Raw genomic sequence first — 12076 nt, 5'->3', positions numbered from 1 at the left:
AGAAGGAAATGCTTTAAATATTTTCAGCTGAATGAAACTGAAGTCAACAGATAAAGATTTATGGGATGCAGCTAAAGCAGTGATTACAGGGAAATATATAGCTATAAATGCCTACATTGTAACAGAATAAAGATCCTCAATCGATTACTTAAACATACACCATAAGAAACTAGAAATAAAGGAGTTAATTAAATCCAAAGAGTTAGAAAACAATGAAGTAGAAAACTGAAAAATAATAGAGAAAATCAATGAAACAAAAAATCTGTTCTTGGAAAAGATCAACAAAGTTGATACATCTCTAGCTAGACTGATTAAGAAATAGAAAGAGAAGACAGGAGTTCTCAAAATCAGAAAAAAAGGGGCAAGTTTTACTACCATCTCTACAAAAAAAAAAAAAGGATTATGAGTAAATATTACAAACTACTTTGTATCAAGTCAGACAACTTCTGTGAAGTGGACAAATTTCTAAAAAGACACAAATTACCTAAACTAACTCAAGAAGGAATAGAAAATGTAAATAGAATATTAAGTAAAAAATTGAATTAGTAATTTTAAATCTTCCCACAATGACAAAGCCAGGCCCAAATGGATTCGTTGGTGAATTCTACCAAATATTTTTAAAAAGAAATAATTCTAATTATTTACAAGCACTGGAAAACAGAGGATAGGAAACACTTCCAAACTTATGCTATGAGCCCAGTTTACCCTGATATAAAAGTCAGGCAAAGATATTTTAAGAAAAGAAACCCACAGACCAGTATCCCTCATGAAAATAGACACAAAAGTCTTTAGGATTTTGACAAAGTTAAGTCCAGGAGCATATAAAAAGAATTTTTATGCCATCACCAAGTGGAATTTTTATAAGGTTGGTTTAGCATTCAAAGAGCAATTAATGCAATACACCATATTAGTAGAATAAAGGACAAACATATGATCAACCCTGTAGGTGAAGAAAAAGCAATAGGTCAACATATTGATAAAAACAATACTTGTACTTCTTTTTCCACCATGGACTGTTAACTGCAGATCATTGTTCCTTCGGAAATTCTGGGAAAATATAAGGAGAACATTCACACTCATGTGCCATGAAGACCCTTGGCATGAAGGCCCCCAACTCTATTGCTGAGGTCCTTGGGCCTGAAACTGGTAAGCTATCAGTTGAAATGCAGTGAGTTCTCCTTGGACGATAATATTAGTCTCTTGGGGTACCTGGGTGGCTCAGTTGGTTAAGCGTCCAACTTCCGCTCGGATCATGATCTTGTGGTTTGTGAGTTTGGGCCCCGTGTGGGGCTCTGTGCTGATGCAGAGCCTGGAGCCTGCTGTGGATTCTATGTCTCCCTCTCTCTCTCTGACCCTCCCTGGCTCACACGTTCTCTCTCTCTCAAAAATAAATAAGGTCAGAGGATGGCTCTAATTGGAGGATATGAAGGGATGTTTGCAGGAGGAAGACTCCAGAGTCCTCTGAAAAAGGGAGTGAGGAAAGTCACATTACTTTTTATAAATCATTACAGTCTGTCCAAGGGCATGTTGCTCACAGCCAGTCCTTAGGTAGGCTCCCAAGTCCCTGGGGCCTTACGTGATTTGCCCCCCATGATATCTCCAGACTCATCCCTTAATACTTTCCCCCTCTCTCTGCTCCAGCCACATCCTTCTCCCAGCCCAGATGTGCCCCGCGTCAGGGCATCTGCACTGGCTGTTTCCCCTCCTTGGAGTGTTCTTCCCCCAAATATCCATATGATAAACTCTCACTTTCTTCAGGATTTTACTCACAAACCACCATTTCAGGGAGACCTTCTCCACTGACCTTTTTTTAAAATTGCACCCCTTTAACCCCGCCAATCTCCCTTCCCTGCTTTCTTTTCTCTATACTATTTATTACCACCTGACATACTATGTATGCATTTTCCCTTTTTATCTTTGTAATTGTCTGTCTTTCATTGATCATCTGTCTAGAGACTATCTTTAGAATCCGAAAGAACATATTCCTATATTCTCAACCCTTTAGAATATAAGTTCCATGAGGGCAGATATTTTTGGTGTTTATTCACAGCTGTTCACCCAGAGCCTGTGACAGTATCTGTCATTTAGCAGGCCAGTGATAAATATCTGTTGCATGAATGAACAGCTGACAACCAGAGAACAGGAAAAGCAGTGGAGCTCAAGCCAGGACACCCAGAGCGTAGCTCTAGAGACCCCTTAACCTGAATCCCTTTCTACACCCAGGGAGCTCTGTCCCCTCACACCCCTATGCCCACCCCGTCAGCAATAACCCATGGCGTTTCACACCAGTGTGTTTCAGTAAGCGACTCCGATCCTTTGGAGCCCAGACCATATTTTCACCCTATCTTAACATCTTGCTAAAGCTCAATCTTAAAACCAGTCGGTCAAGAACGCCTCCTGGGAATCACACCATTCACTCAGCTCCTGCTATTCTAAAATTGCTTTTTTTTTTTTTTTTTGGTCTTTAGAATTGTGCTCTGTTCTTTTGCATTTCCGACTGAAAGAAGGGACTGTCTCTCACTTGCCGTCTTGTAAGAATCCAGCCACCAAAAGCATGACCAAAATATTTTTTAAACACATGTTTTAGTGGGAGAATGGTTTTCTTGTGTCCCTATTGCACTCGGATGCTCCACCCGACTCCCGTGGATGTGGTGTTTACAGCGGCACCCGGCCTGACAGTTCGCTGTAACAGCTCCGATTTAGATCCAAGGCCGGCTGGGGGACCACCTACAATGTCAGGCTCTTTGTCTTACCCACAGACTCCCAGACTGTGTAAAAATTTTTGGAGACTGGTTTCCCATTAATTTTTTTTTAAAGGCAAGAAAAAGAAAAATAGAACAATCCTAATGTAAAACCCGACATTTCTGTCCTGTCAGCAGCATGTAGCTTTTTATCTTCTTCATTTATCGCATATGCTGCCCACTCCACCCCACAACCCGTTCATTTTTCTGCTTGCTTGTTTGTAGTTAGTTTCCAGTCCCAAATGTTGGAGTTGGATTCTACATTTCATTTATTAGTGTCACTGCAGAAGCCGCACGTTTTCCTGAGCTCATTCATCATGCCTCCTCCTCTCTCAGCCTCACGTTAAATATGCAAGGTCTCATTACAGTCATAGCTGTCGTGGTCTGCGGGAGGAAATAAAGGAAAGATTGCAGGAATACAACGTTACGACAGTCTGCCTTGGAATTAGCCATTCATTTTCCATGCAGCCAGAAAATTTGTGGTAAGTCACTAACTAATTTGTGAAGGTCACCATGGAGGTGCTTCCAAAAATGCTGAGATACAAAACTCTCTACCTTCAAGGGATTCCTCAGCAAGCAGCGGACATCAGAGATATATGAAAGAAATAGGTAGCAGATGACAGGTACCTGAGTGAGTTGGGGCTTCAAAAGAGTGCAAGATCACTTCAGCTGGAATAGTCAGAGGAGGTCTCATGGAGACGGTGGCTTGGTGGTGGCATTTGAACTGGGACTTGAAGGATGAGTAAGGTTTGTAAAAACAGAGAAAGGAAGGCAGAGGAGAAAGAATTTTAAGGGGAGGAAACAGTATGAACGAAACCATGGAAGCAGAAGAACTTAGCTTGTATTTAAGGATGATAAAGTTAATTTGTATATGGGGACCTACAAAATGGAAGCTCTGCCCACGTCCCAAATCTAAACCCAGGTCAGCCTGCTCTTATGGGAAATACCTGTCAAGGAAACCTAACATACTCCAATCACCATCCTACGACTCAGCTTTAGCTAGCTTACTTTACCCTAGAAAATCAGACCTGGTAGCCTTATCAGGGAATTCCCCAAATCCTAGTCAATCATGCCCTATTTCCGAGTTGCTTCTTCTAAAGCTCTATAATGCTCACTCTTGCCCACAATCCCTTGGAAAGACTCTCCACTGCTTGTGAGGCACTGCACTGCCCCAATCTGTGGACTGTCTTCTCTTGAATAAAGGACATCAAACTCATTCCTAAATTGTTTTTCTTTTGTCATTTGACAAGGACAGGACATCTTCAAGTCCCAGAGGCTCCTTCATTTGAAGCACCCAGGAAACAGAGGAACAGCATGATTTCCAAGTCTTACCCAGAAACTCTGCAGGAATGTGCTTCCCAATTCTGTCAGTAGGACTAGCTCCTTCTCATCCTTCAACTCTGAGATTCTATGTCACCTCCTCAAAAATGACCTTCTCTGACCACCACATGTACAAATTGGACTCCTTCCTGACAATGTTACCTCCTTCAGTTAAGTGATAACATGTACCATAGTTTATAGTCATTATGTTGATACATTTACTTGTCTGTCTCTAACAGTTGCCTCTAAAGTTTCTTTTCTTTTTTTTTAAGTTTATTTTTTAAAGAGAGAGAGTGAGCAGAGGAGGGGCAGAGAGAAAGGGAGGACAGAGGATCTGAAAGGGGGCTCGAACTCACGAACTGTAAGATCATGACCTGAGCCAAAGTCAGACACTTAACTGACTGAGCCACCCAGGTGCCCCCTGCAACTAAAGTTTCTTATGGCAGAAACCATATCTGTTTGCTCAGTGCCTGAAAAATAGTAGGAGCTTAATTAATTTTCAGTGGTTGAATGAATGAGGAGACAAGGCTGCAATTAAGATTTTCAAGATCTCTGGGTACTTTTGCTTTCATTGGCTCCTTCTTCCATAGGATATATTTCAAATTATGTTTTATAACTATGTTGGTATACATATGAACATAATCCAAGGTGGAAAATATTTTTTGTTCTGATTTGAAATAAATTAAACATTTTATGGACCCCAAAAGCACTGTGGGCCCTAGGCATTGTGCCTCTTGTTCCTAATGGATAAGTCAACCCTGTGAATAGCAAAACGTTTTTAAAGATTATTAGGTAGCAAGGCTAGACAAATAATATGGAATAAGATGATGGAAGGTCTTGTACATCTTACTTTGAATATTATGCATTTGAACATTAGAAGGTGTGATATTGTAATTTATAATAGGGAATATATATTTGGTCTTCCTCCATGTTTCTGGCACAGATTTCCTGAAACCCTTGGAATTTCCTTAGTGATGGATGTGATAATGGTGCTTTTGTTATGCTAATGAGGCAACTTTTGGAAAGTCCTAGGTATCCAAAGGATAGAAGGGGTTGCCAGAGGAGCCAACCACAAGATTAGAAGGCTGAAAGTTTCAGCCCCGTTTTGACCTCCTCCAGGGAGGGGAGAGGGGCCAGAGATTGAGTTCAACTGCCAATGGCCAATGATTTAATCAGTCAGGCCTATATAATGAAGTCTCATAAAAAATGGAAAGGATGGGGTTCAGAGATAGGTTGATGAACCAGCACACTTCCAAGTGCCAGTGGCTGGCCCCAAACTCCACAAGGACAGAGGCTCCTTTGTTTGGGAGCTTGCGCTTTGAATCTTTTCATCTGGCTGTTGATTGGCATCCTTTTTTAACTTTTTAATTTTTTTTACCGTTTATTCATTTCTGAGAGACAGAGACAGAACATGAGTGGGGGAGGGGCAAAGAGAGAATTCCAAGGAGGCTCCAGGCTCCAAGCTGCAGCACAGAGCTTGATGTGGGGCTCAGACTCAAGGAACATGAGATCATGACCTGAGCGGAAGTCAGACGCTTAACCAACTGAGCCCCCCAGGCGCCCCTGATTGGTATCCTTTAATATCCTTTGTAGTTAAAGTGGTGAACTAGTGAGTAAACTGGTTTTGTGACTTCTGTAAGCTGTTCCAGCAAATTAATCAAACCAAGTTGGGAGTCATGGGGACCTCTGATGTATAGCCAGTCTGTGAGAGGTTTAGATGACAACCTGGACTTGCAACTGGCATCTGAAGTGGGGGACAGTCTTGAGGGACTGGGTCCTCAACCTGTGGAATCTGACGCTATCTCTGGATGGACAGTGTCCGAAATGAGTTGAAGTAGAGGACACCCAGCTGGTGTCAGAGAACTGGTGGTGTGGGTAAGAACTCCACTGCCCCCTACACACACACCCACACATACCCACACACACCCACCCCCCCCCCCCCACACACACACACACTGGAACTGAGTGCAAAGCTTTTTAGTAGGCAATAAAAATCATGAGAGATTCTGAGCTAAAGAATAATATGGTTTCAATATCCCAGCACCACTGTAAGAAAAAGCCATAGGATGAACAAAGGAAGAAGACGTTAGTCAGGAAGGTTCCAGAATGTGGTCCAGACACCAGGAGGTGAAAAGGGATCTGGACTGTGGTACCAATAGTGATGGCAGTATTGGAAGAATAAAAGCAGAGCTGGGAGAACCTGTGACTGTCTCTCATAGCCCACTAGGGAGGGCACATTCAAAGACGGCTGTGGTTCTGGGTCTAGACTGAGAGAATGGTGTGATCGTGAACAGAAACAGTGTCATCCAGAGAAGAGGGACTTGGTGGGGAACATGATGCATTTGGTTTGGGACACGTTTTGGGGATGGGATGCTGGCAGAGCCACCAAATGGAACTTAATAGTCAGACAGAAATGTGGGTCTGGAACTCGGGAGCTTCAAATTTTTAAACAACCTTCAGCCAACTTCAACGTTATTAAAATCATAGTATATGAATAATGAAATCAGAAGAGAGCACTTCTAACCAACCATTCAAGTACTACCTCCTCTCTGGGCTGCCTGAATTGTCCTAGTAACTAGGGACGGTTAAGGGGGTCCCTTGAGTTCCCTGCCTCTTTGTTTTTCTTAGGCAAAGACATGAAAGAAATTCCAGTGAATTCTATTATAACAGAGCAAATCCAGTGAGTTCACCCTTACTCTAAATTGACTCTCATCAAATGAGCCAACTGACCATAGATGGTTAGCATTATACTTTTAATTAGAAGAGGCTTAAAACTCCTATTTCTATAAACTTGATAGGCAAGTATGAGGCCTGCAGCATTTCAATTAGGAGCCTGCCGAGGAAAAAGTTGGTTGGGAGAAAGGCAACTTCTTCATGAGAGGCTGGGCCCTATGAACAAAGCTGGAACTATGGGAGCTTCCTGGTCCCCAGTCTCAAAGTTTGCATCCGGTGAAACAGATTCTAGGGCAAGCAATTTCACCCAACCTCTATTCCTACCTGGCATGAATTTTTAAAAAAAAATTTTAATGTTGATTTATTTTTGAGAGAGACAGAGTGTGAGTGGGGGAGGGGCAGAGAGAGGGAGACCAGAATCTGAAGCAGGCTCCAGGCTCTGAGTTGTCTGCACAGAGCCTGATGTGGGGCTTGAATCCACGAACCGGTGAGATCATGACCTGAGCTGAAGTTGGCCACTTAACCGACTGATCCACCCAGGTGCCCCTGGGCTGGCATGAATTTTTAATGTTAGAATCAAGCAGTAGGAGTAATGGCTCTCCCTCTGGATGGGATTTGAGCAATCTATCCCTTTCCTGGAAAGTTCTTCTGAGATATTAACATTTTTACATCCTACCATGAAACCGGGTGCCAGTGTCTTCTCAAGTAATCTGTGCCTCTGTCATCCTATTTGTAAAGTGGAGGAAATATTGTTTATCTCAGGGGACTGTGGTGAGGGTTCATGGAGTTACTTTATGTAGCACTTTATGTCTTATGGTAATTTATGTATAGAAGACTGTCTGGTTGATAGTAAGTGGTCAATAAATGCTTTTTAACTTTTAGCACACTAGCTCTCTTCTCTTCCTCTACATTTCTCCCCTAAAAATAGAAATTGTATGTATCTGCATCAAAGTTACTTAAGAGTTTGTTTGAAGGCAGAATCCTGGCTACCACCTAAGACCAAGGAAATCCTGACCCCCTAGGAATGGATCCCAGAAATCTGCCTTTGAACAAATTTTCTAAGAGATTTTAGTCTCCCTGAAGTTTGAGACCCACTAGTCTGCTGGGTTTACAAGAAGTACAGATGAAATTTCTGCCTTGGCCTCCATGTCCTGATCAGTGACGGAACATATTCCATCATCTAGAAACCCAAGACCTGAGATGTGCTGATTGCTCAAGGCATGGAGCCTGGGTCGGAACAAGGCCAACAAGACCGCTCTGAAGAATACCCGATTCCTGCTCCACCCCTCAGTCTTGTTCTAGAACTCGACCTCATGATCTAGATCTGGTACGATCCATTCCCAACCTGCGGCCACTGGAGGAAGCCTCCCATGCCCATCAGTTTTCCAAGAAGGAGGTCTGCTTAGAGACCCTGGTGATGCTTTGAATACATCTGTCATCACATCAGTCAAGTCATATACACAACATACATGAACCCAGCTGCCTCCTGGCTGGGTATTCTCTGATTCCCTGGCACGTCAGGGTATGAGATGATTAATTTTGAATCACAAGCTCACTGGATGTGACATTCAAATTTGACCCCACCGAGCCACCTTACCCCACAGCGGCTATTGCGTGCCTCACATTTTTTTTTTTTCAACGTTTATTTATTTTTGGGACAGAGAGAGACAGAGCATGAACGGGGGAGGGGCAGAGAGAGAGGGAGACACAGAATCGGAAACAGGCTCCAGGCTCTGAGCCATCAGCCCAGAGCCCGACGCAGGGCTCGAACTCACGGACCGCAAGATCGTGACCTGGCTGAAGTCGGACGCTTAACTGACTGCGCCACCCAGGCGCCCCAGCCTCACATTTTAAATATGAGAATCTTGCCACATCATCAGAGCAATCACAATACACATTAATAAGTCCTTCTATTTCTATAGGACTTTATGGTTGGTTATCAGAGAACTTTCACAGCTATCGCCTAGCATGACCTCACATTGGGAGTTAGAAAAAAATAGGAGTCCATGCTGCTTCATTGAAAGTGGAATCGCAAGGAGGCTTGAGCAACTTACCTAAATGCACCTAACAGGTGAATTTGGAGGCTAACATGGAGGTGACACCCATGCTCCGGAACCCCTGGCATGAGTTTGTCTTGTTACCGCACACTGCCTCCAGTCACTGTAGCCCCAAGGGCAGAGACGAGGTGAAGGGCACTAGCTTTGGGGTCACACTTTGAATCCTGAGTCCATCATTCATTAGCTGTGTGACTTTGAGAAAATCTACCTCGCGGAGGTGAGATGAGGGCAAAATGTAAAGCACCGTGCTTGGCACACAGTGAACGCTCCATAGCTGTTTTGTGCCATTATTATTAACAGTAGGTATCACTGACAGTCAGTGATGGTGGTGCTGATCAAAAAGGCTATGATTTTGTCTTCTCCTATGCACCCTTTTGGGTAAGAGGACAAAATAGTTATTATATTCCATTTTTGTCTTCTTGTTTTGTTTTCTTTTAATAAAATAGAGAAACCTTTTGGGACTTATTCTCCAGTTTTCAAAAACTTTAGACTGAATCATTATTATGTGGTGTTATGTTTGACTCAGGGAATAGAACTTTTTCCCCAGAGGACAGAGTGCTATATTCTATCCCAAATCAAATGAGTTCAGCTACTCTGTTTTGTTCCGTTAACTTTTTGACTAATGTTAAAAGCAAATGCTTAAGAGATACACTGGATCAAATGAGTGGGTGAGCCATGATCAGGCAAGAAAAAGATATTTGTTGTCTGAATTTCCCTGATAATGTGCTCGATTTGGTTTAGTTGGTCCCTGACCAATTTCTAAACAACATCTAGAAATTCTGAATGAAATATTAAAGAAAGAAATTAAAAGGTTGATACTCAGGGAACCATCTGCCTTAGATGATAGAATTATCACTTTGAGTGAATTACATTCAGAGAGATTTTAGGTCTCTTCTCACAATCACTTCCTGCTAACAAGTCAAGTCATTGCCATACCTTGCATTTTATTCCACATACAGCGTTCCCCAGGAACTTAAAAGTCCCTTGGGGGAGATTGCAAAGTGAGAGAGGTGAATGAACTACCTGTCAGGCTAACGGCCATGGAGGTTCTGAGTGTAGAGCAAACCCCCAACACAGATGCCATCCTAGAGGATAAAACACATTAAGGCAAGAGCTGGTACTCTCCGTCTTTCTAATGAGGATGACCCTCTTCCTGCCTGCCCCTGCCCCTCCCGTGCAACTCCCTGAGGCAGCTGGTACCCAGGGAATTTGCTCACATCCAGACAAATAAAGCATGAGAAAACAAGACCATGAGCATCAGAGCAGCCATCTGACATGCAGAGAAGTGACCCATGAGGGAATGTAACCCAAGAAAATAACTCAGAAGAAAACAAAAAGATTCCCAGCAGCACTATTTTTAAGGGTGGGGGGGGGGGATCTATACAGAACTAAAAACCACACCAGTGTGTGGAAGGGCCCAAAATGTCCCGATGGAAAGCGTGATGGAACATTATACAGCCATTATGCATAACAAGTTTATGGACTACAAACATGTAGAAATGTTTATGTAGAATAGTACAGAGTGGAAAGCCACAACTAACAATGTCAAAATTAATTTATGTGACTGCATCTAAGTGCTGAACACTGCTATAAAAGAAATCTCCCAACCAAGAGATTAGAATCTTTATGAGTTTATCTTATCTCAAGTTAAATGGATCACACAACTATATTACCACATTTCTCTAGTGAGTTCATTTTCCCAGTCTTGTAACTGCTCTGTCCTTTCTCCACTAGGGCTCAAACTTCGCAGCTCTCTGACAACAGAATCCTAGGAGGCATCTGCTACCCTTGCTCTGCCTGCACGAATTTGGCGACATGATCCTTCTTTCCTGGGTTCCAGCCACATGGGCCTCTCGGTCTTTGAATTTACCAAATGCTCTGCTTTCTCAAGGGCTTCCCCCATACTCTTTCTGCTACCTTGAAGTCCCTTGTCTCAAGTCAGTCAACTCAATTGAGTCTCATATTTAGGACCTCCACTATTAGCCTCGCTCATGGCCGTACGCACTTTTTCTTCACAGCACCTAGCACGCTTTGTAATTTTAAATGCATTTGCATAATTATTGGTTTACAGTGTCCCCCTCTCCTAAATAGACTGTAAGCTCCATGAGGAATAGTAATCTGAGCTGTTCATGATCTGATATCTACCTAGTATACGCCACAGCACTGGGCCTAGATTCCTTGTCTCATAAAACTGTGCTGAATGAATGAAGAGGTGGATGAATGGATGAATGAATGAAGTGATATGAATATAATGTAATATTCAGGAGGCTTTATTTTTTCCCACAAAAATATACCATGTGGTGTAGACTACTAAATAATACCTTGCTCTCATTTGAGTAGTGCTTTCTATTTTTCAAAGCATTTTCCCATACAATAATAAGTTTTTTGATTCACATAAGCCTATGAGGTAGACATTATTCCAGTTCCACATTTGAGAACATAGAGGTTCTGAGAAATTAAGTAACTGCCCCAAGCTGAACTGTGTGGTACAAAGAGGTCTGGGATCCAGACCTGCTAGATTCAGGCCAAGGGTTTGGACCCTCTGCCTCTATGGCTCTGACTATGTCACTGTGTCTACTGGGAGGTACACTGGGAGCACTGAAGGTGCAGAGGCATTATCTTGATAGGTCCCTGCTGCTCAGGAATGATGGGAGGAGGTGACGGCCCTACAGTCTGGGCAGAGGATCCTGGCTTCACCAGGTGGGGCTGGAGCGGTGAGGCGATGGGCAGCGAGCCTCAGACATGGCTCTCAGCCCCTCTTTCACAACGGCCTGCAGTTGTTCAGTGCCTCGTTGTTCATGTTACTCAGGCAGCGTATCCAACTACTGATTAGTGATAATTGCACCGGTGGCTCCATAGTCACTAAGCCTGGACGCCACACAACAGAATGGATTGAGCGTGGGCTAGTTCCTGGGTTGAACACCAAATGACCCGGAGAAGTCAGAGAGAGCCACCACGTATATTTCCACACCGACTGTCACTCTGGCAAAGGCATGACCCTGTTTATCGTACTGTTTGTCTTGTCTGAATATTTACAAAACTATAAGCTCACAGGGCACAGATGTGGTGCCTAATCCTGAAGGCAGAAAATCCTTCCCTGTGCCATATGCTTTTAGCGCACACTTCATCATTTCAACGTTCACATCCTGTTAAAGCCCTCACTTCCGTTCAGCCTCTGTCTACAGCAGCTTTCCACAAGGAACTTGATGACAGCTGTGCCTGTCGGGAAAACCAAAGCCTCATTTTTCTGTCTTCAGAAGCATCTGAGGACTGTGATACTTGCCA

The 12076-nt window shown here is 43.1% G+C and overlaps 1 protein-coding gene across 9 annotated transcripts in view; it reads right to left on the bottom strand.

Moving 5' to 3' along the window:
* Positions 1-12076, bottom strand: part of TSEN15 (tRNA splicing endonuclease subunit 15) — a 179119-nt gene that overhangs the window by 106389 nt on the left and 60654 nt on the right. Inside the window, exon 6 of one of the 9 annotated variants that reach the window (XR_006705807.1) lies at positions 9728-9876. The exons of the other annotated variants lie outside the window; for them this stretch is intronic. The gene's annotated coding sequence lies outside the window, so the exon portion shown is untranslated. The remainder of the gene's footprint in view (positions 1-9727; positions 9877-12076) is intronic. 9 annotated transcript variants of the gene reach the window in all.

Source organism: Leopardus geoffroyi, chromosome C3, assembly GCF_018350155.1.
Source record: "Leopardus geoffroyi isolate Oge1 chromosome C3, O.geoffroyi_Oge1_pat1.0, whole genome shotgun sequence".
NCBI lineage: Eukaryota > Metazoa > Chordata > Mammalia > Carnivora > Felidae > Leopardus > Leopardus geoffroyi.
This window is presented reverse-complemented; position numbering and strand designations above follow the sequence as displayed.